The sequence below is a fragment of the Epinephelus moara genome, chromosome 1 (genome assembly GCF_006386435.1).
Source record: "Epinephelus moara isolate mb chromosome 1, YSFRI_EMoa_1.0, whole genome shotgun sequence".
NCBI classification, from domain to species: Eukaryota; Metazoa; Chordata; class Actinopteri; order Perciformes; family Serranidae; genus Epinephelus; species Epinephelus moara.
The window spans coordinates 6,455,590-6,479,958 of NC_065506.1; positions in this window are offsets into that span (position 1 = coordinate 6,455,590).

Sequence of the window (24,369 nt, forward strand, 5' to 3'; positions counted from 1 at the left end):
TGGGCCACTGCCTCCAAACTCTGCAGTTTCCCCCACTCAGCTCCGGCTTGGCTCATCACCCTGGGCCTTGGTTGTGCGAGGCGGCGGTGCTGGTACTGGACCATTCTCCAACCGGAAGTGCACCTTCTCTCCTCCATATTTTATATTGTCTGTTATTTATTGTCCTGTGTTACGCAACAATCCTGTTGCATAAATGTTGTTTGCTATGCAAATGCAATTATTACCTGTATTTGTCGTCTGCACCTTAGAAGTAGCCCCCACAATTTCATTGTTTAAGTAGCATCCCTGTTAATGTGCAATGACAAAAAGGCTTTCTATTCTATTCTATTCTATGTCCAGCTCCCGGACAGCTTCTCCCAGCGGTAAGCGTCCACGTGTGGCTTCATCACCGACACCTTCCATCTCCCCCAGTCCCACTCCCTCCCGTAGTTGTTGCCACTGCAGCTGGCACAGCTAATGCTAGCACCCTCCTATTTCCACATCCAGAATGTATCCTAGTGTGCGACTCCATGTCAGATCTGTCACTATATCAATTGGCATCACATACTCTTTCTCAGGTGCAAAAGTGCTTGACTCACTCATGCACATCCCTGCTATTGTTGAGCGTCATCCCTCTGCTCACACAGTGCTTGTGCATTGTGGTGTAAACATTCTCAGATGCAGACAATCACTCAAGCTCCAGGACAATTATGAACTCCTTGTGGGGACCATTGAAAGCCTTGGCAAAATTTGCATATTCTCTGGTTTAATCCCTACCCTCAGACGAAGCTTCGAGATATTTAGTCTTCTCTACAGTGCTGGCCAGTGGTTGGGCAATTTCTGTTTAGCATGTAGTTATGGCTATATAAACCACTCTGACTCGTTCTCTTATTCTGGAAAAAGTCTCACCTGTATAAGCATGATAACCTACATCTCAACAATAAGGGAATCACAGTCCTGGCGTCCAATTTCTCCTGCCATCTATCCAGTCTTACTGTCTGACGCTATGCCTCTGTTAATGTAACTGTGAAAAATGAACACACACTTCCATGTCCTGACCTGCAGGAAAATAGCAAAACCCTGATCTTGCTGCCTATATCCAACCTACCCCACCCATAACTACTGACCCCTCTCTCTCATCTGCCACTTGTGCAGTGACGGTGCTCTTACTACCCTCTTACTAGATTTGCAGTCAAGGTTTGCAGGACAATATGGCCGACGCCTCTCTGCCCAGACAATCTGGAACAGACTGCACGCAGCCAATCTCCAGTCTCAAAGGGCTACCAGGAGGCCTGCCATGACTGCCCTTCACCATCAGGCCCGTTTGCGCTGGTGTTGGCAACACATGCACTGAAACCTCACCATGTGGAGGAACGTTATGTTCAGTGATGAGTCCAGATTCTGCCTATGGCAGTTGGATCGTAGGGTCAAAGTGCGGAGGATACGCAAACGCTTTGCTGATTGCTGCACCGATAGAGTAACATCATTTGGTGGAGACAGTGTGATGGTGTGGGGCAGCATCTCCCTCACTGGAAAAATGAGGCGTGTCATCATTGGAGGCAATCTCAATGCAGAGAGATATCGAGATGAAATTCTGCAACCAGTGACAATCCCACAGTCTGGGACTGAACTCTATCCTCCACAATGACAACGCTCACCCCCACAGAGCAAGGTTTATCAGAGACTACCTCCAGAATTTGGGAGTGGAGAGGATGGAATGGCCTGCCGGCAGTCCTGACCTCAACCCCACTGAACACTTGTGGGATCAGCTTGGGCGTGCTGTGCGTGCCAGAGTGACCAACACAACCACGTTGGGTGACTTGCAACGAATGCTGGTTGAAGAATGGGATGCCATCCCACAGCAGTGTGTGACCAGGCTGGTGACCAGCATAAGGAGGAGGTGCCAGGCTGTTGTGGCTGTGTATGGTTCTTTCACACCCTACTGAGGCTCCTGTTTGTCAAATAAATAAATTGTTAAATTGCCAATATGTGTTGTTTCCTCAGATTTCAATCATCAAGAGTCAACAGGAAAAAAAACTGTTTGGCATTGGCAGAGAAAATTTGGCAAATTTTTCATGGCTATAACCCACATACTCAACTCTGCTGCTCATCCCACAAATGCATGTTCCATACAAATGTGGCACCATTTAAAAGGGAAATAAACAGGCTTTCCAACGGTATAAGAGTTATTGCCAAGAAGCATTGTTACAACAAAGAAATAATCTACAAATTTCCTTACTTTTTGTGCTTAGTTCATTTTCTCTCAGAATAACCTCAGCCCCATAAATGACCTGTTTAACTGCATCAGTGACATTAACAAATGGATGGCCAAACATCAGAAGTAGGAGATCAATTCTACACTGATTTCACTGTCTCTAAAACCCAGTGAGCAGGTCAGAAATCTAGATGTTATCAACTGAAATTTACAAGCCGTATTACAAGTATCACAAGGACAGTATTTTACCATCTAAAAACATTTCCAAAGTTAGATCCATCCTGTCTCAGTCAGACACTGAAAACCTGGTCCATACTTTCATCTCCTCAAGACTAGATTACTGTAACGCCCTTCTTGCCGAACTCCCCAAAGAGACTGTGGAACGGCTCCAACTTATTCAAAATGCCGCAGCCAGAGTACTCACTGGGATGAGAAAAACAGAACATATTACTCCCACACTCAAAACACTTTACTGACTTCCAATTAAATACAGCATTTAGTTCAAAATACTCCCCACTGTTTACAAAGTACTTAATGGTCTGGCTCCTCAATACATCTCTGACCTGCTCACAGCCTACATACCCCCCAGAACCCTCATAACATTAGACACTGGTCTCTGTGCCCATGATCCAAAATAAATTTGTTGAGGGTGCATTCAGTCATTATGGCCCCACTCTCTGGAACAAACTGCCAGATGATCTGAGACTCTCTGCAACTGTGTCATCATTTAAAGTCAAGCTTAAGACCTACCTGTTCGTCCTGGCCTATTAATAGTTGTGTCTCTGTATGTCTTTTTGTCTCGCTCTTCCTCTCCTCTCTGGTGTTTTCTTTTGCGGATGTGTGATTGGGTGTGTCTGTGCAGTTGGGTGGGCTGGGGATGAAATACTCTCAAGAATGAATTTGTTTTTATTCACACATAAAGCACATTGAGATGACTTTTTATAGAATGTGCTATATAAATAAAATTTGATTTGATTTGATTTGATTTAATCACTCAAGACAAGCCATCATCAGTTAAAGACATACCTTAAAGCAGGTAGCCCTGGTGTAATGGAAATGCAAATCCCTGCCACACTGGGCCCAAAACAAACCAAACCAAGCCAAGCCAGCCCATGACAGTTGAAAAAAGGGTATGGCCTTGATAGCCAACCAGGACCTGAGCTGAAGGAACATGCGTCACTGACATTTCTTGTACATAAATGATAAACAAATGTCTTATACGTTGTCTTTCGGGAAAAAAGTATTTCTTATCAATTTAGATTTTGTAGAAGTGTTTCTATATACAGTAAGCTCCTAAATAGAAATTTCTGTCTGTGTTGATTGTTTTCCACACATAATGACACATTCAGTATTGTTTTAGCCTCTTTTTGAAAAGTGCTCAGACAAAACCTTAGCAAAACGTGGAAAATATTAATTGTATGTGATATTTTTATGTACTTTGAATTTGGACAATGTGAGGCTTCATGCCGTGGTCCCATTATTGCCATCTGCAGCATCTTTTTTTCAAGAAAATATTCAGGTGAAGATAAAAAAAACTTTTCAGTTTTAAATTTTATATTTTGGAGCGTTACCTTTTAAATTAGATCATGCATGTACATGTACTAAAAACTGAACAAAAACAGCTTTCAATTAACTCTGGGTATTCCATGGATAGGTGTTTTAGGTGCATTTAACAGGACCTTAGAGAGTTTTTAAACAGATATCAAACACACAAGATACAATGTAAATTTGTAAAGTGTATAGTTTTGAAGTTGTTGAAAGGCACATTTGACAGAGGCACGCTAGCAGTTCGCCCCTGCTCCAGTCTCTGTGCTCAGGTAAACATGTTTTAAACTGAAAGCACAGAGATGAAAAAGAAATAATCTCCTTATCAAACTTATGATAAGAAAGTAAACAGTTTCCCAAAATGTCAGAGTATTCCCTCAAGCCAGTCAGTTACAGACAAGGAGAAATTATCTAAAGATGCAAAGTAGCTAACAGCATCTAGACTTAATGCTACACAGCTTTCATCCACAGTGGTGTTTTAGAACTGTTCCACACACATACAAAAGAGGGTTTCCAGTGGAATCGTGAACAGCAGCAGAGGTAGACATGTTCGCTGTTTTCCTTCACATAACCTGTTGTCAGCAGCAGCAGGGGAGGACAGAGGGACACAGTGAGAGGTTTATGGTTGTTGAAAATTGTCCAAAACACAAACTGGTAGTGATGCTCCTGGGCCGAGTAGAAATAATGAGAACATCTGGTCCTGTTATTTCCCCCAATTTACAAGTGAATGAGTCGTGGCAGCCACTCGGCTGTCGCTGCACCCACCTGAGCGCTCCCATGAAGCCACTCTCAGCTGAACTGCCCCCTTGAGAATTTGCCACCACCGCAGCCAGACGAAATTAATGTTTGTCATGTTTCATAACAGACGTGTTTGTTTGTGTGAAACTGTTCTCTTATGAATGAGGTTGTCATGTCAGAAAGGCTTTTTTAAATTTGTTCAGCAACACATATCCTTTAATAGTCGCGACACATTATTATGAGAAGGTGATGACTTGTCTTATAATAGCTTGTGTGACGTCACTTTGCTTTATGTAATATCACAACTTAAGGTCATACCCTGATTACAGCAGATTTGTCATACATACTGCACCTCTAAAATGACTTAGGAACTCATAGCTCATTGCTTTAATAAAGTATAGAATCCACTATTTGTGGTATTAAGAGGGGTTGCATATCCGAACTAAGAACAGTTTTGTGCAGCATGTCAGGCTACACTACTTACAGTTGATGAAGACGTTTTGGTTCCTCATCAGAATCAGTGAGCTAGTGACCCATTTTTTGTCAACAGCTATCTAATTTTTCATCAAAGACACTTCAAATTCATTTTATCTTTTCTAAACATAAGCTCCTGCACATGATTTGTTTAACCCTTAACATGATAAAGCACACCTCCTTTTTATTGGTCCCCATAAAAAAAATCTACCAAATAGCTGTCAATATTAAACAAAAATGATTTAAAGTTACAATAGCGAAGATCTTTCTTGTGTTTTCTTTGGTGGCACCTATGGTGATAAGCGGTAATTGCAGTGTGTATGTTGGCAGATGAAGTCCTAACACCAGGCTGATGAATTTATTTAAATATCCAGTTTCTAATACTTCAAATGCAAGGGCATTCATCAGTGGGCCATAGGCTCAATTACCATTGTGTAACCTCATTCAGTGAAGGATAGTGACTTAACAGACTTTCATTTAAATGGAAATCATTAAGATAATCAATTTTTAACTTTAATTTAATCACTTTGTATTGAAGTAGTTTCTGACAATTGCATCCCCCATGCTTTTGTCTGTCTCTTCAAATAAAACACTTGAGGTGACCCCACACTGGCTCCACCTGTTGCTTTACATAGTCAGTAGCCTATATTGTGATATGTAGTCCAATTTAGAGCACCGATTATCTGGATTTGGTAATCCTGAAAAGAATGTATCTGGATCAGGGTTATCCAATCCAATGTTGCTTCAAAAAACAGGTACTAAAGTAAGCTGGATTATCTGATTCTGGATAACAAAACATGGGATTTCCAAATCCAGATCATTCTGATCCAGATTAAATTTGTTGAACAACTGGGCCCATGTTTTAAAGAAAACTATGCGATATGGCTCAAAGCATATGCCTTTTGTTTTTCTACTAATCTCCTGTTCTGTTTCCACTATTAATCTCCACCTTGACATTTTTGTTTTGTTTAATTTTTATTTTTTTTTTTTTCAAGGTTTGCTGTAAATACAAATTATTTCTGGTACAGTTGGCAGCTAAATGTACAGGTAAATTTATGATGAATACAGCTGGCAGCGTAAAAAAAATACGGTATGTTCTCACACTGAACTCATCAAATACCGCCGAGTTGTCAGTGACTTCAGCGTCAGAGACAAAAGCAGAGAGGCACCTTTCGCAGCTGCATGATATGCACCGAGTGCTCCAGTTTTAGAGGCAGCAGGCAACAACCTGAGTTGTCAAATACCAGTGCTTTGTAGGTGAATGTCAGTGTCAAATGTGGATGGAGCGAGACACCCTTTGTGGCTGTATGATACACCACAGTTGCGACAGTTTGTAATGCCACTGGCAAGAATCATAATATAAAGAGCAACAGCGTCCATATAGGGCAGGCAGGCAGAAGGGGAGGTGGATAGGTCAAACACCAGACTTCCATGGGAGCGCCCACTGCTTGGTTCCCTTGTGAATTTTAGGCCAAACCATGACGTGTCTTTCTAAACCTTACCAAGAAAATCAACCTAAAACCTGAACTGTTTTTCCAGTGTTGTAAGTTTATTTTGAAAAAGACTGTATGAATCTAATGAGCAGAAACTGAAACATTTCCTGTGAAAGTGGAAGTGTATTTGGAAAAGACACAATGCATGTAAGGATCATAAATTGACAAACCATCCCCGAATGTCCTAAACAGACGCAAGAGGGTGCAGAGTGCATCATATTTTGACGTGTATGTCCACTAACAAAACTGCAGTAATGTTTTGGTGTATAACATGCTCACATCCTGTATAAACATAAATACAGATATAAATACAAACATTTTTGTGACAAAAACAAATTCAGATAGTAGCTTCACTGTGATGTCTGAAGACTACAGGAAGTCACTGGTCCAGACCGTTCATTAAGGAATAGTAGCACTATGTAATGCCACCTTAAACCACAAATTGTCATTTTTACATTTCTGTTTGTAAACAGGTTAAAGAAAAAAAGTTTTAATGTTTTAATTAGTGAGCTTTAAAGGTTGTGAAAAACTCCAGATGGAGGCATGCTAGCTGTTTCCCCCTGCTTCCGGTCTTATGCTAAACTAGGGTAATCACCTTCCAGTTGCAGCTCTATATGAAACACAGACATGGGATTGATAATGCTCTTCTCTCTCTCTAACTCTTGAAAACAATGAGAATAGGCATATTTCGTAATAACCCTAACCCTTCCTTCAGTGCAATACAGCCCTCGCAGACACAGCAACACAGAGTCCAGCAGGTGACAGGCAGACAGAGAGTTTAGACATAATTCCAGTATATTATTTATTCCATCCAGTTTATCTGGATCTGTGACCTGAACTCTTGTTTTTCATTCCATGCTGTCCTCCTCTGAAATAACAAAAGGAGTCATTTACACATGAATCTCTCTGTGTCTGTCATGTTGCCCTCCTGAGAAGTTCACATGTGCTCTCTGTGTGCTCAATAACGGGTTCAGTGAGAGGGGAAATGTTTTTGTTGAATCACACAGGCTTCAGTACACTAATGCAGCATCTGATACTAAATTTAAACAAATATTTGTCATTTCTTAGGGACTTTGTAGCCCACGTCTTACAGTGGTTTTCACAGAATTAGAATCTATGTCTGGCTGTAATTGATAGGGGTGGGGTTGAGGGTGTGCTAGCTCAGTAAACTTTCTGTTGTTGCCTTAACAAAGGTTAGACCCAGTGCTGGATCACAAGAGCACTTCTTTCATAAGAATGCAGACAATCTCATCTAACTTGGAGAAACAATAGATGCAGATGAGCAGCTGACAATCAGTGAGTTTGTAAATCAAATCTGATGCAGTACATTAAAATGAAAGCACTGTTGTTCGAAGAAATAGAGTATTTTATTTCTATACACTGTAACTTAACTGTTAGAATCGTTACATATCATATCATATCATATCATATCTTAGAGAGCTCATAATGCCCTATTACCCCACCAGAACACTGTGCTCTGAGAATGCAGGGTTACTTGTGGTTCCTAAAGTCTCCAAAAGTACAACAGGAGAAAGAGCCTTCAACTATCAAGCACCTCTTCTGTGGAATCATCTTGTTGTTTCGGTACCGTCTCCACATTTAAGACTAGACCTAAGACTTTCCTTTTTGATAAAGCTTATATTTAGGGCTGGTTCAGGCTTGTTTTGGTGTGTAGTGAAATTTGTGTGTATGTTTGTGTTGTAAGATTGAAAGAGGTCTGATTTTCATGAGGGGTGGGAATTGCCAGATTCTACTTGTCAGATTTTGTCAGCATTTTTGTACAGATTAAAGTTTTTCAGAAAATGTGCCCTAATGATTTTGATCCTCTGATTCCTAAAGTGAATGAATTACGAGAACAGCACAGTCACACAAACTCTGCTGTTCAGTCTGTTATTAGCAAGGCCGCTTTAATGCACAGGCTTACCTGGGCTGAAGCCCAGGGGCCTACCAAGTTCAGGGGCCTATCATTTTGGGGTCATGATGAGCTGAAAAAGTCAAATTGTTTTGTAACTTGTCAGGTTTTCTGTCAATCACTCTATATGCACATTACTGGTTGCTGATTGATCCAAATTACGAGTGACCCACGTGGGCCCCATGGCCTATAGCCCATGGGCTTACCTATCAGAATGTGTATAGCTAGTTTTGGGGTGTGTCCCTCTATGATTGAGTGACATTTGCAAAATGTCGGGGAAGAAGTTTGAGAGCGGTGCCCAGAAAAGAAAAAAGCTTAGCAAAAAAAAAAAAAAGTTTCGGGAAAAAGGATCACTAAAGAGCATCCCAAAGCTCACAGGATTTTTTAAACCAGCTGCTGCTGCTCCGGGCGTCGGTGGCTTAGTGGTAGAGCAGGCGCCCCATGTACAAGGCTGTTACTGCAGCGGCCCGGGTTCGACTCCAGCCTGTGTCCCTTTGCTGCATGTCACTCCCTCTCTCTCTCTCTCTCCCCTTTCACACTTGTCTGTCCTGTCAATTAAAGGCCAAAATGCCCCAAAAAAATATCTAAAAAAAACCCCCCAAAAAACAGCTGCTGCTGAAGATGGACCCGGTGGATGTAGCTGGAGAGGAGCAGGGGACCGCCCACAGTGGAGGGGAGGAGGAGGAGGAGGAGGGGGGACCTTCGTGATTTGGATTTTAAGGACATAATCAGGGCCTTTTCTTCAAAGAAGACCAGACGAAAGCACTTCTAAAAAGGTAAGAAAGTGCTATATTTATTGCTAGCTTGTGCAGGTTTTAAATTGTTGTGGTTGTGCATTGTTTTAAGAGAAATGCATATTTGCTTAGATTTTTGTCTAGATTATACTGCAAATCTTAAATGTTGATCAGTTTCATCTTTTGGTACCTGGCATTAGGCCATGTTGCTATCCATGGTGCTGAATGGAGGGTGCATTTGTATGTCTGTGCAGGTACATGTGATTGGTTCACATGGCCTGCCGAGGCCAGAGAAGAGGCTCCTACTTTGATCTGTTGCTGTTCTTTGCTTATGCTGTTATTATCAATGTTTGTGCAGACAGGTGATGGTTGGTGATGGTGATGTTTTTCATAATATGGTGTGAAATCAAACTTTCACACATTTATTATTTATTATCACCAGGAGTTGCTGTGTGTGGTGGCTATAAAAAGTGTCTTTTGTTTATGTTCAAGTGGGCTCAGTGGTAAGTTAATCAAAATATGATGGTGTTTTCTGGCTTAAAGAGGGAAAACTCTCTGTTGTATGTCCCGAAAGAAACGAATGCATTTTGTGATGTAGATCAAATGTAAATCGAGGGGATGGGGGGCCTACAAAACCTCTGACATTAGGTTAAGGCAGCTCTGGTTATTGGGCTACTGTAATATCATCTACTGTCTGTATTATACTCTACATGTTTTCTTGCTGTGGTTTCAGAGATAGGTTTGTGCCACTGCTAATACAGAAGCATAGGGAGAGCTAACAGTGGAAAATATAGATTAAATAGAAAAGTCCCCAAACAAAATCCTGACCCCATGTTTGAGAAACTCACAGTAACACAAACACCATTAGAAATTAAATCAGACTTTACTGAATAAATCCACACACCACAACAGGTTTCTTTCAACTGGCTGTTTACACATTTTTTAAACAACCAATTCTCTAGGGGAGTTCTGCATGTGTCCTTCCTGGGAAAGACGTCACTAAACCCCTCTGTACACAGTGAGTGTATGAAGTGAATGAATGTAGTGCATTGCTGAAAAAGAGCAGAACATGACTCAGCCGAGCAAAAATAAAACAACTCCCGAGGTACAGATGACAGCTGCCTCTTCAGATCCAAGCTAGAGCCTGAATCTTTAAAACTATCAATATTATTTTTTTTTTTATCATTTATCGCATATATCAGTAGCCCTTCTCTGCAGTTCTTTCTTTCTTGAATGTTATTTCCAGTTACCCTCTTACTTAGGGAGCAGATTAGGCTACCCTGAGGCATCAGTGTAATGGGAAGTGTGGTGGGCTGGGCAGCAGGTCGATGAAAATTGATCCGCCTCATTATTCCGCCCCATCGAACGCTCACCTCGGCCATTAACAGCTAAATAAAAAACAAAAGCACTCCCCCCCTAACTCTCAGTAATATTCGGATGCTGTGCTCTACCTTTGGTCTTTATTGTTGTTTAAAAGCTGCAGCACTTTATCGACTCTTTGTTTAGGCAGTGTGTTCCGGTGCGGTGGATGTAATTACCGGCTGTTTTAGCTTTGGTGGGGCTTCGGGCGGAGCAGAGGAACTCGGGAGGCGACGGTCGATGGCGCCCGGCAGCATGGTGCTCTTATCAAAAGAGGAGAGATCGAATTTAAACCCTCAACTTTCCACTTTCAACCACCTCGGGAGGAAGGAACGATACAGGCTGTTAGTGCTGCATTTCTCTACTCTCTGGGAAAGATCTTGAAGCAAACTAACACACACACACACACACACACACACACACACTATATTATCTTAATTTCTTTTTCTTATTAAGGTCATTAAGGTCATATGTAATCATTGTTCTTAACATTTTCTTCTTCTTCTTCTTCTTCTTCTTCTTCTTCTTCTTCTTCTTCTTCTTTGTCAGATTCCATTTTATGTAACATGAGTCTCATTTTTGTAGGCCTACTTTTTCCAAACCTTTACATTACTTTTAACAGCATTTTACTTTCCATTTTTACTACTGAGGATGTCACAGATGTTAATTGCTCTGCAATTGAGGTCCAAACATAACTCAGTCACCAAGTCAAATACAATATGCACCTTGTGTCACAGGCGCAGAGGTGCAGCTAATAGCCCCTTTTTCATCAACATTTCGAGGACCTTTTATTACCAGGAATTTATTTACCTAGGTAAAATAATTCCTAGTAATCTGTGTGGTTTGTATTTCCACCGCACCTCAAAGTTCCAGAAAATGTATTGAAATCAGGCTGATGACGTAGATGATTCAGCGTGTGCCCTGTATTTGACTCCGCCAGCTTGGCTGGTTACATGCTGGTGTAGAGAGTTGGGGCTGTTTGTCTCAGACAGCAGCTAAGTTTAAAAGTATTTTAAGATAAATGTTAGACTAAGTTAATCTACATACAGACAGCTGTCATTTAAGCTAATCAGTAAAAATCTGCTATTAGCTGAACTAGCGTGCTGTCCTTGTGTAGGACATAATGTTAGCGTTGGTGGATGAGAAACTGTGGACGGAGCATACTGAATATCGCTGTCTACATGTTGAAATGTTCATGCTTGCTGAACACATGTATTGTTAAAGCATTGCCTTCTTATTCGCTAAGGTTTTATTTCACTTATAGTAACGAGTGTAGCTGCGGTCAACTCGAGTAATTTTCGAGTTATCCGGTCTAAAAGGTTCTGCAAAAAGCTGGTTTAAATCTTATTTATCTGATCATTTTCAGTTTGTTCACGATCATGATGAATCATCCTTATGTACTAAAGTTTGTTTTGGAGTTCCGCAAGGTTCTGTGCTCGGACCAATCCTATTTACTCTATATATGCTTCCTTTAGGTAATATCATTAGAAATCACTCTGTAAATTTCCATAGTTATGCGGATGATACACAATTGTATTTATCAATGAAGGCAGAAGAAACTGATCAGTCAACTAAACTTCAAAAATGTCTTAAAGACATAAAAACCTGGATGAGCACCAATTTCCTGATGTTAAATTCAGACAAAACTGAAGTTATTGTTCTTGGCCCCAAACAATTCAGAGACTCTCTGATTCTATAGTTCCCCTGGACGGCATTGCTCTGGCCTCTAGCACTACCGTAAGAAACCTTGTGGATTGCGTTTTTTCGTCTGCGTAGTATTGCGAAAATTAGGCCTATCCTGACCCGAAAAGATGCAGAAAAATTGGTCCATGCTTTTGTTACCTCAAGGCTGGATTACTGCAACTCCCTATTATCAGGTAGCTCTAGTAAGTCCTTAAAAACTCTCCAGCTAATTCAGAATGCAGCAGCACATGTACTAACAGGAACTATGAAACGAGATCATATTTCTCCTATTTTAGCTTCTCTGCACTGGCTCCCCATAAAATCCAGAATTGAATTTAAAATCCTACTGTTAACTTATAAAGCTCTAAATGGTCAAGCTCAGTCATATCTTAGAGAGCTCATAGTGCCATATTATCCCACCAGAACACTGCGCTCTGAGAATGCAGGGTTACCTCGTGGTCCCTAAAGTCTCCAAAAGTAGATCAGGAGCCAGAGCCTTCAGCTATCAGGCTCCTCTCCTGTGGAATCATCTTACTGTTGCGGTCCGGGAGGCAGACACCGTCTCCACATTTAAAACTAGACTTAAGACTTTCCTCTTTGATAAAGCTTATAGTTAGGGCTGGCTCAGGCTTGCCTTGTACCAGCCCCTAGTTATTGATATTGAAACATGTTTACTTATTGACCGCTGCACTTTTCTGTTATCCAGACCATTGCACTTAGTACTGCCATATGCACTTTATTAAGACTGATTGCACTTTGTTATTGTTTGTAGTTGAGGCACGTCGGGCCTTTACTAGATGTATCAACTGGATGTATTGTTGTTTTGTATTAAGAATGTGATTATCTGTTTTTATTTGTGTTTTACCGAGGGAACATCTGCTAGGGACAACAGATGGAAATTAGCCAATGGCTACAATCTGGCATGTTTACGTCATTGTATTGCTCGTATGGTGATGTTCATTAATTTGCACTGTCCCTTTCAAATAATAAAGTATGAAAGTATGAAAGTTAGCCTGACTTAGGCCTAGTCTGCCGGGGTACCACCGGGCACTGCATGTCACCTACCAGGTTTCTACCGTTTTTTTCCCACGTTAAAGGTTTTTTTTTGCAGAGTTTTTCCTTATCCGCTGCGAGGGTCCTAAGGACAGAGGGATGTCATGTGCTGTAAAGCCCTGTAAGGCAAATTGTGATTTGTGATATTGGGCTTTATAAATAAAATTGATTGATTGATTGATTGATTGATTCACTTTGTTTCCACCACGGCCGCTTGGCTGTTCACCGGTTACCGTATAGTGTCGGCGTCTGTGTGTGTACACAAAAGCACAAAAGAACCAATTTCGTTAGCACTTAACAATACTACGGTCTTTGATAATTTTGCCCCGGAGCTAATTTAGTACCGGTTTTCAGTACCCATCCTTAATCAAAACACAAACAAAGTGAAGACCTGTGGATGAAACTAAATCAAAGAAGTTAACTACAGTGCTTGCTGAATAGGTGACTGCAGGCCTATTTTTTAAGTCCTGTGTGTGATTTATCCTGACTTCATGTGAGTAAAGAAAAGCACTGCTGGGTATTTTTTGTCATGTAAAATGTCACAGGCCTATGCTAATAATGTCATTTGTGGGGAAAACATGTCTAGCATTAGACAGTTAATTTGTCTGTGAACCCTGTGAGTTGTAATGGAGCAGAATTTTGTAACATGCTGTTAAATGTTGCTGTTGTTCCCGGCTTAATTTGAGTAGAGTAAATCTCTGCTAGTGGATAGGCTAATTTATACAATGTAAATGTCATAGGCTTATTCTTATACTGTTAGCTTGTTGTATATCTGGGAAGAATGTGTCCAGCAAAAGAAAGTGTTTTGTCAGTGAATCTTGACAGTTATAATGAAGCTGATTTGTGTACTTGTGTTTGAAATTTTCTCTATTAAGCCATGTTTAATGTTTGTTTTAGGTGGGTTTTGAATCAGTCAGATTTTACTTCACTGAAACCCTGCTGCCAACCAATGTTTTGGAGATGTAACTGAAGAACAGCAAAGACACACCACCACACAAGTATATTACGTATTCAGGGGACGTCCTCAGGTTGACATGTTGTGACCAATCATATGCCTTACTGAAGCTGGGAACCATAGTTTTACGCATACAGGACCTGTATGAATCAGAGATAGCAACTAAACTTGACCTCCTGAAAAGTGCAAATGAAGCTGTAGCAAAAGTTCAGTCAGAAAGACTATACTTTTGCATGTTTAGTTCTTTAGAATATTTCTTATAACATCTACTATTCACCCCTGGCACGCATGCTTGCCCATCTCTTTCTGTCATTATCTGGGGCTGTCAATTGAGGCATCAGCTGTTCTCTTAGCTGAACACAGTTAACCAATTGCACAGCGATACACCTTCTCTGTTAGCCTATGATCTTACTGCTTCTTGTTTTAAATATAGTTCTCTTTCTGTTAGTAGTTCTTTCATGCTGCAGTTGTGTGCACCCTCCACCTCCCCATCATCATCAAGTCTTCGCATATTCATCAATCTCATCAGCCTTCAGACTCAGAGTCATCAGCCACCACGGCCACCAGTGTCTGGACTCCATGGGGGATTAATCTTGCAGCTGCTCAGATGCCGCTTGATTGAAAATCTTCCTCGGGAGTCTGAGCGACAAAAACTTTCTGTCAATTCATATTTAGTCAAGTCAAGTCAAACTTTATTTATAAAGCACATTTAAAAACAACCTCAGTTGACCAAAGTGCTGTACAGTTATTGAAATATAAAATAATCATACACAAATATCATAATAAATAAAACAAAGGAAATAGTAAGAGCTCAATTTAAAAAACTAAAAATTAGATTAAAAAAGGGAAATAAAAAGTAAAAAGAGTAAAAAGAGTAAAAGCCAAGGATTCTTGCCTAGCAGGGACTGAACGCCAAGGAGAAAAGATGGGTTTTCAGTAATGTTTTAAAGTGCTCAACAGACTGTGCAGCTCTAACCTGGAATGGTAGGCTGTTCCACAGCTTTGGGGCCGCCACTGAGAAGGCTCTGTCCCCACGAGTAGAGAGTCTGGACCGAGGTACTGCCAGGAGCAGCTGGTTTGACGACCTAAGTGCTCTAGAAGTACTGTGAGGCTGTACAAGCTCTGATAAATAAGACGGTGCCAGACCATTTAAACACTTAAAAACAATTAATAAAACCTTGAACTGGATCCTAAAATTAACAGGCAGCCAGTGCAAAGATGCAAGGACAGGACTAATGTGATCACGCCGTTTCTTTCCAGTCAGCAGGCGGGCAGCTGCATTTTGGACTACTTGTAAACGGCGCAGTGCTGACTGGTCAAGACCAACAAACAAAGAGTTACAGTAGTCTAGGCGTGATGTAACAAAGGTGTGAATAACTTTCTCAAAATAATCTCGGGGGAGATATGCCTTTACTTTTGCTAATAGTCTTAGCTGGAAGAAGCTCGTTTTGACAATAGAGCTTATCTGCTTATCAAACCTAAAGTCACTGTCTAAAATAACACCAAGGTTCCTTGCAAAAGGGTGGCAGTGAGACTTAAGGGTGCCAATGGCGCTGTCATACCCATCTAACAGATTTTGTTGGCCAAATAAAATAATCTCAGTTTTATTTTTGTTCATGGAGAGAAAGTTGACTTCCATCCAAGATCGGATGTCATTGAGGCAGTCTAATAAGACCTGAACAGAGGCTTGCTCATTTGTTTTTAAAGGCAGATAGATTTGTACGTCATCTGCAAAGCAATGAAATGAGACATTGTGCTTTCTAAATATGGATCCCAATGGCAACATATATATTGAAAAGAGGAGGGGGCCCAAAATAGAACCCTGAGGCACCCCACAGTTCAGGGGGGAAGAGGCTGAAGAATACTGGCCCAGCTGGACAGAGAAGCTCCTATCTGAGAGGTAGGACTGAAACCACTTAAGAACAGTACCCTTAATGCCCACACAGGTGTTTAAGCGAGACAGGAGAATGTTGTGATCCACCGTATCAAAGGCAGCCGTCAGATCCAGAAGGACCAGGACTGCAGAGCTACCAGAGTCAACTGTCAAAAGAAGGTCATTTAAAATTCTTAAAAGCGCCGTTTCTGTGCTATGACGTGACTTAAAACCAGACTGGAACTTCTCGGAAATGTCATTTAGATCAATAAAAGACTGCAGCTGTTCATTAACCACCTTCTCCAAGACCTTAGAAAGAAAAGGAAGCTTGGAGATAGGCCTAAAGTTGGATAAAACTGTGGGGTCAAGATTATGTTTTTTGATGAGGGGCTGGACCACAGCATGTTTAAAGGCAGCTGGGACACATCCAGACATCAAAGATGAATTTATCAGATCCATAACACAGGGCCCAATGATATGGAAAACGTCCTTAAAAAGACGGGGTGGGATGCTGTCAAGAGGACAGTACGAAGGCCTGAGGTGCTGGACAATATCAGTTAAAGCTGAGAGAGACACTTGTTCAAATGTGTCAAAAACAGCAGGGCAATTGGGAAAGATGGCAGGATCTAATGCAGACGGCAAAAGAGAGGACCTAATATCAGAAATCTTGCCAATAAAAAACCTTAGAAAATCTTCACACAGTTTAGGAGAAGGAACAACACCATTGTGGTCACAGGGGTTTAAAAGAGTATTTAAGGTATTAAAAAGAAACTGAGGTTTATGACTATTGACTGACACAAGATTGGATAAAAACAGACTCTTGGCAGCTTTAACAGCTTTCTGATACTGCAATAGACTGTTTTTTAAAATGTCCAAAGAAACGTGTAGATGATCTTTCTTCCACTTCCTCTCGGCGCGTCTGCATACACGTCTTAAAGTGCGAGTGGTGTCATTAAGCCATGGCTCTGTGACTGGCTTAGAGCGTTTGCATCTAAAAGGAGCCACCAAGTCTAATATGTCAGTGCAAGTACAATTAAAAGTGTCTATAAACTCATCAGGAGTAAGAGTACCATAATGATCCTGAGTATGTAGCACAGAATGATTAAATGCTGCAGAAAACTCAGAAGCAGTTGAAGGGTTAATTGTGCGCACACGGCGGTCCGTGGCGCACAGTTTCACATGAGAGTGGGGCAATGTAATATGAAATAAAACAGCGAAGTGATCGGAAATATGTGTGTCACAAATCTCACTGACATTTAACTGCAGACCAAAGGATAATATAAGGTCCAGTGTGTGTCCCTTCTCATGTGTTGGATCAGACACAGACTGAGTAAGGTTAAAAGAGTCAATGAGATTCAGAAAGTCTTTCACCAAGGGACGGGATTCACAGCAGACATGGATATTAAAGTCCCCGACAATTAAAAAACGATCATAGTTCACTGTCACTCCTGCCACAAAGTCTGTGAAGTCCTTTATAAAATCCTTGTTGAACTGCGGTGGATGATAGACTACAGCGCACAGGACGGGTGTAGTAAAGTTTACAGTGAATGTCTGCAGCTCAAAGCTGGAGAAAGAGATCGACGGTGACAATCAACATTGAAAACTGGATTTAAATACAGATGCTACCCCTCCACCTCGGCCGGTGGTTCGGGGGGAGTTAAAAAAGAGACAGTTAGGGGTGAGCAACTCGGAGAACTGGATAGACTCACCGACTTGAATCCACGTCTCTGTCAGAAACATAAAATCCAATTCACGTGAAGTGAAGAAGTCATTCAAGATAAAAGTCTGTTCATTTGTACACCTCCAATCAGTATTAAACAACCATCTTTATTTCATTCACCTGGTCTCTCCTGATTAAAATGCTGTTACATTAACCGGGGATCATTGGACATTAGTGAGTAATCAGAATGATAAGATAAGATAAGATAAGACTCCTCCGAGAATCGCCACCTTAACGTGGTTGAGGAGTTTGAGTGTCCCTGTGAACCTGGGAGCTGTGTTGTCTGGGCCTAATAGCCCCTGGTAGGGTCTCCCATGGCAAAGTGGTCCTGGGGGAGGGACCAGACTAAGAGTGATTCAGAGACCTTCGATGAAACGGACCACTTGGGAGAAGAGTACCTCGCCCCGGTATGGGGAAACCAGGGCCTCCTCCTGGAGCCAGACCCGCGGGGAAGAGCTCGCCAGCGAGTGTCTGGTGGCCGGGCCTTAGGCCATGGGGCCCGGTCGGGCTCAGTTCGAAGAAATAACATGGATCCGTCACCCTGTGGGCCCACCACCCGCAGGGATAGAAATCAGGGTCGGGTGCATCGTGTGCCGGGCGGCAGGCAGGGGCGGGGCCCCTGGCGTGCCGATCCCTGGTGTCGCAGACTGGCTTTTTGTATGTGGAATGTGGCCCTTTGGTGGGGAAGGAGCCAGAGCTGGTGCGGGAGGTGGAGTGGTACCAACTAGATATACGTAGTTGGGCTCACCTCCATGCACAGCACTGGTTCTGGAACCAAACTCCTGGAGAGGGGCTGGACTCTCGCTTTTTCCAGAGTTGCTCAGGGTGAGAGGTGCCGGGCGGGTGTGGGGATACTCACAAGCCCCCGGCTGAGCGCCGCTGTGTTGGGGTTCTCCCCAGAGAACAAGAGTGTCGCCTCGATGTGACTGCAGGTCGCAGAGAGAAGGTCTCTGACTGTAGTTTGTGCTTATGCACCGAACAGCAGTGCAGATTACCCAGCCTTCTTGAAGTCTCTTGGCGGCATCCTGCAAGGGGTGCCAGCTGGGGACTCCATAGTTCTGCAACTTCTTTGACTTCAACGCTCACATAGGCAATGACCAAGAAACCTGGAGGGGGTGATTGGGAGGAATGGCCTGCCTGATCTGAACCTGAGTGGTGCTTTGTCATTGGACTTCTGTGCGAGCCATGGACTGGCCATAACAAACACCATGTTCGAACACAGGGAGGTCCATAAGTGTACCTGGTACCAGAACACCCTAGGCCTGAGATCAGTGATCGACTCTGTGGTCGTATCAGCAGATCTGAGGCCGTGTGTCTTGGACACTCGGGTGAAGAGAGGAGCAGAGCTGTCAACTGATCACCACCTGGTGGTGAGTTGGATCAGATGGCAGGGGAGGCTGCCGGACAGACCTGGTAAACCCAAACGTGTAGTGAGGGTGAACTGGGAATGTCTGGCAGAGGACCCTGTCCGTCGGGTCTTCAACTCCCACCTCCGGGAGAATTTCTTGTGCATCCCGGGGAAGGCTGGGGACATAGAGTCTGAGTGGGCCATGTTCAAAGCCTCCATTGTGGAGGCGGCTGCTAGGAGCTGTGGTCAGAAGGTTGTCGGTGCCTGTTGGGGTGGCAACCGAAGAACCCGCTGGTGGACACCGGCGGTGAGAGAGGCCATCAGGCTGAAGAAGGAGGCCTTTCAGGTGTGGCTGGCCCAGGGGTCTCCTAAAGCAGCAGACAGGTACCAGTTGGCCAGAAGGGCTGAAGCTGTGGTGGTCGCTGAAGCAAAAACCCGGAGTTGGAGGAGAAGGACTTTCGGTTGGCCTCAAGGAATTTCTGGAAGACCGTTAACCGACTCAGGAAGGAAAATAAGGGCTTGTCTTAGGCTGTGCTCAGCAGAGAGGGAGAACTGCTGACCTGAAGTGGGGACATCGTCAGGCGGAGGAAGGAGCACTTTGAGAACCTCCTGAACCCGGCCGTCACATCCACTAAGAAGGAGGCAGAGCCTGAAGACTCGGGGGAACTCGTGCCCATATCCCTGATGGAGGTCACTGAGGTAGTTAAAAAGCTCCCCAGTGGCAAGGTGCCGGGTGTGGATGAGATTCGCCCTGAGATGCTGAAGACTCTGGGCACTGTTAGGCTGTCTTGGCTGACACGCCTGTTCAGTGTCGGAGAAGGCTTACGACCACGTCCCTCGGGGGGTCTTGTGGGGGGTACTGCGGGAGTATGGGGTTCCAGGCTTGCTGCTACTAGCCATTCAGTCCCTGTATGACCAAAGTGAGAGCTGCGTCCGCATACTCGGTGTGAATTCGACCACGTTCTCGGTGGGTGTTGGCCTCCACCAAGGTTGTTCCTTGTCACCAATCCTGTTTGTGATCTTCATGGACAGGATCTCAAGGCGCAGCTGGGGGGAGGAAGGGGTCTGGTTTGGGGACCTCAGAATTGCATCCCTGCTTTTCACAGATGATGTGGTTCTGTTGGCTCCCGTGACCTCCAGCATGCACTGGAACGCTTTGCAGCCGAGTGTGAAGCAGTTGAGATGAGAGTCAGCACCTCCAAGTCTGAGGCCATGGTCCTCTGTCGGAAACCGGTGGTTTGCCCTCTCCAGGTTGGGGGAGAGTTACTGCCTCAAGCGAGGGAGTTCAAGTATCTTGGGGTCTTGTTCACGAGTGAGGGTAGAATGGAGCGTGAGATGGATTGGCGGGTTGGTGCGGCTTCTGCAGTGATGCGGGCGATGCGCCGGTCTGTCATGGTGAAGAGGGAGCTGAGCCAGAAAGCAAACCTTTCAATTTACTAGTCCATCTACGTCCCAACAATGAACTCTGGGTAGTGACCGAAAGAATGAGATCGTGGATACAAGTGGTGGAAATGAGTTTCCTCCGTGGGGTGGCTGGGCTCAGCCTTAGATTTAGGGTAAGGAGCTCGGACATCCGGAGGGAGCTCGGAGTAGAGCCGCTGCTCCTTCGTGTCGAAAGGGGCCAGTTGAGGTGGCTCAGGCATCTGATCAGGATGCCTCCTGGGCGCCTCCCACTGGAGGTGTTCCGGGCACATCCCACTGGTAGGAGGCCCCGGGGCAGACCCAGAACATGCTGGAGGGATTACATATCACCTCATGAGCCTGATGAAGCTGAAAGCGAAACGCGTTGCTCTATTAAATTCTCGATCCTCTTTCTTAGTCCTGTCTTGTGTGCGGTACGTAGCCTCAATATATGTGTTTTTTTCTTTACACGTGAGAAATTCCAGTGTTACAGCTGTCAAGGGGAAAGAGTCAGATTAAAGATTTCAAAAATTAAAAAACTTAAAAAAAAACTAGGCATGCAAAAAAAGTATAAAAAATACAAGAAACAGCAATAAATGATAATAATAATGAGCAGTGGATAAAAAGTAAGCAATGGATTAATGTGAGCATATTTAGTGCAAAGTGAAAATTGTATGTGCAAATAAACAACAACAAGGGGGGCAGTTATGCTTATTATGTTGTCCCTAAAGTATCCATGGTGCAGTTTATTGTGAGCAGTGCTGGCTATGTAGCTTGACAGCAGCAGGCAGGAAGGACTTGCGATAGCGTTCCTTCACACACTTTGGGTGTATCAGTCTATCGCTGAAGGAGCTCTCCAGAGCTTTTATCTCCTCCTGCAGGGGGTGGGAGTCATTAGTCCTCAGAGATGACAGCTTGGCTGTCATCCTCGTTTCTCCCACAATCTGCACAAGGTCCAGAGAGCATCCCAGGACAGAGCTGGCCTTCTTGATCAATTCTTCTTGATTATATCGGAGTAACTGCACTTTCTCAACTGGGACAGTGTAAACCTTTAAAAAACTAAACCAAAAAAACAAACAAAAAAACACTGTATTTCATAGAATAAACACTTTGAAGTTGTCTCCTACCTCCAAGTCATGGTTTCAAGACTGCACTGATGTAATGGTGGAGCACTGAAATAAATTAATAAATCTAAAAGTCAAGATCATAAAGTAAATTTCTTTGCCTTCATTTGATTCCTACTCAAGAAATTCTGTTTAGAATTGCTTCACCTTGTTATGTGGACTTCAAAGGGGTTTCAAAATGCAAAATAATGGAATTTTAAACTTGCCATTAAAAATGTGATTAATCATGATTAACTACTGGAATTTGGTGATTAAAATAATGATTGTTTGTCAGCCCTAATAAACAGACATGCATGATGAAGCTGAATTTATGAACACACACACACAAGAACACATTATGTATTAAAACTAATTACTAAGGGGGAAAAAAAACATTGTTGAACTAAACTTCAAGCCTGATGATGACGATTTTTCCAGTGACCCCTCTCATAATTGCAGCGCAGAAATCCCCTGCAGCCCAAAAAGCATTTACTCCATGGGCAGTTGCGCCTGAAAGGGGACAAAAGTCAGGACAATTTTAAGGGGCCATCTTTTCATTGGCCTTAAAATCCCTGGCAGTGCCCCTGCACATAAGCCACCATTATTATTAAAAGGACGTCTGTAAAACAGTTGACATGACACAAACTGCAAACAAGATCAGTATGACTCTTTCTACTCTGAATTTTAATTCCATGGAGGTTTTATATTTGTAAAATTTCCCTCAAACTGAGAAAAGCGATTTAAAAATCCCTGACGTCATCACATTTTAAAGTCTGTGAGTCAAGCTGGAACTCATGGGCAGGGGAGAAACGCCACTGTGCATATTTGGTGCACATGCAGTAAGGAAGCTAAAAACATATTTGGCGTATACCCTAGGCAAGCAATTTCATGGGAATGAATGGCCGCCATTTTGGCATCCGGTATCCAGATATTATTAGAAATCTTTGAGGCCTGCTCTCAGTACATCACTGTGAATGTTAACTGTCACAATTCTGAGAAGGATGTGGGATCTGTTAAAGTTGATCAGTATTCTCGCCTCTTCAGTGTGACTTGCATTTTGGTCTGAGCAGGAGAGGACAAGCTTCACCTTAGTCGTAGAACTTCACCTTACTTTGTACTTCACACTTTTAGTGTGTCTGGATTCAATTTATTTACTCGTGCTGCAAGAAAGTGCATCGTGTTTACAGCAAGATAACCTTGACAGCTATAATATCTAACATTTTTTATTATTTCAGCAGCGTTGTGTGCGCAGCCAGATAAGAACCTTTTATTTGAGATGAATCTGAGCTGCACAAAGCTACTTTAAACTCCAGGAAGTCGAATAAACACATTAGAAGATGGTAAAAGTGTTGATAAGCTGTGTGGGTTTCTCTGAGCATAATGCTGTTTTACTGTGATCTGGGAGGAAACATAGAAGATAAGAGACACGAAAGAAAATTGACTAGAGCTCAGATTCCTCAACACAGCTGACATCACTGTCTGTCCTTAGTGGAAGAAAACGCAGAGAAATAAAGCTGCATTTCCTGATAGACACTTAAAGGTGTTATGTTTTTCTAATCAGACCATGAAATCTTTATTTTCATTAAGCTGATTGGTTAGTTACCCAGCAGGCATTAGTCATCCATCTATGTAAAGGACAAGGATGAAATCACAAGTTCTGATACAAATGACATTTATACATTTAGTTAAAGGGTTTTCAAAGTGTGACACTGTGGGAGCACTTTGCATCCTGCATGGTTAAGTTTAGGTTTATAACACTTTGGTTAAGGTTCAGAAAAGGTTGTGCTTTTTGGTAAGACATTGAAAAAGTAAACGTCCTGTCCTATGCTTGAAGATCACAACCTTTCCTTAATCCTTAATAAGTGTCATGAGTGCCTATATAACCATAAAAACACAAGTTGCCACAAGTTTGTGCTATAGAAAAACAAAGGAGATTAATTGTAGAGTTGTACCGATACCGATACCAGTATCGGAAATGCCTCTGATACTGCCTAAAATGCGGCATCGGGCATCGGCGAATACAGCCTATGACCAATCCGATACCACATAATGCCTCATGTCATTACGCATACGCACACTATCGTTTGAACATCGGCATCACAATGTGCGCATGTGCGATAGTCACATGGCACGACATGCGATGTTTTCTCTTTTTTTTAGAACATGTAAACTTTTGTTTTGCTTCAGAAAAGCAGCTCTGAAGCTCCGCTCGTTGCTCGGCTCCGCTCAGCTCCCTCTCTGACAACAGCAGCCCCTCCCCCTCTCATGCACACGCTGCAGTCACACAGTGAAAATGAGCGACATGCAAGAGGGAGAAACGGTAAAGGAGGATTTATGCCTGGTACACACTACACGCCTTTTCTGCCCGTTCTGAAAGTCACTATGTCACATTACATGATTGTGGAGTCATAAAATCGTGCCGTGATTTGGCCGACAGACATGACACACTACACGATGGTCCACACCAATTATCCCCTGTTGTCTCTCACGGCGTGTGTGATGTCATCGGGTTATTCTTGTCCTATTTTTATTACTTTTACTATTATTTCAGTCACTGTGTCTGTTCATGTGCCAGCCCAAATGTTGTTGTAGTCACCTAAAAAGCACCAGCAGACGGCAGGAGCTCCATTTGAAGTACCGTACGTAAACATAAAAGTCTCAACAAGTTCCTACTAAAGTTTTACAATAAAAGCCTATTTAGAAAAGAGGGATTCTCTGGCCGAGGTTATAAGGGGCTTTTAATTTGAAACAAGTTCAGGAAGTGTTGAGTTTGAAATGACGGTG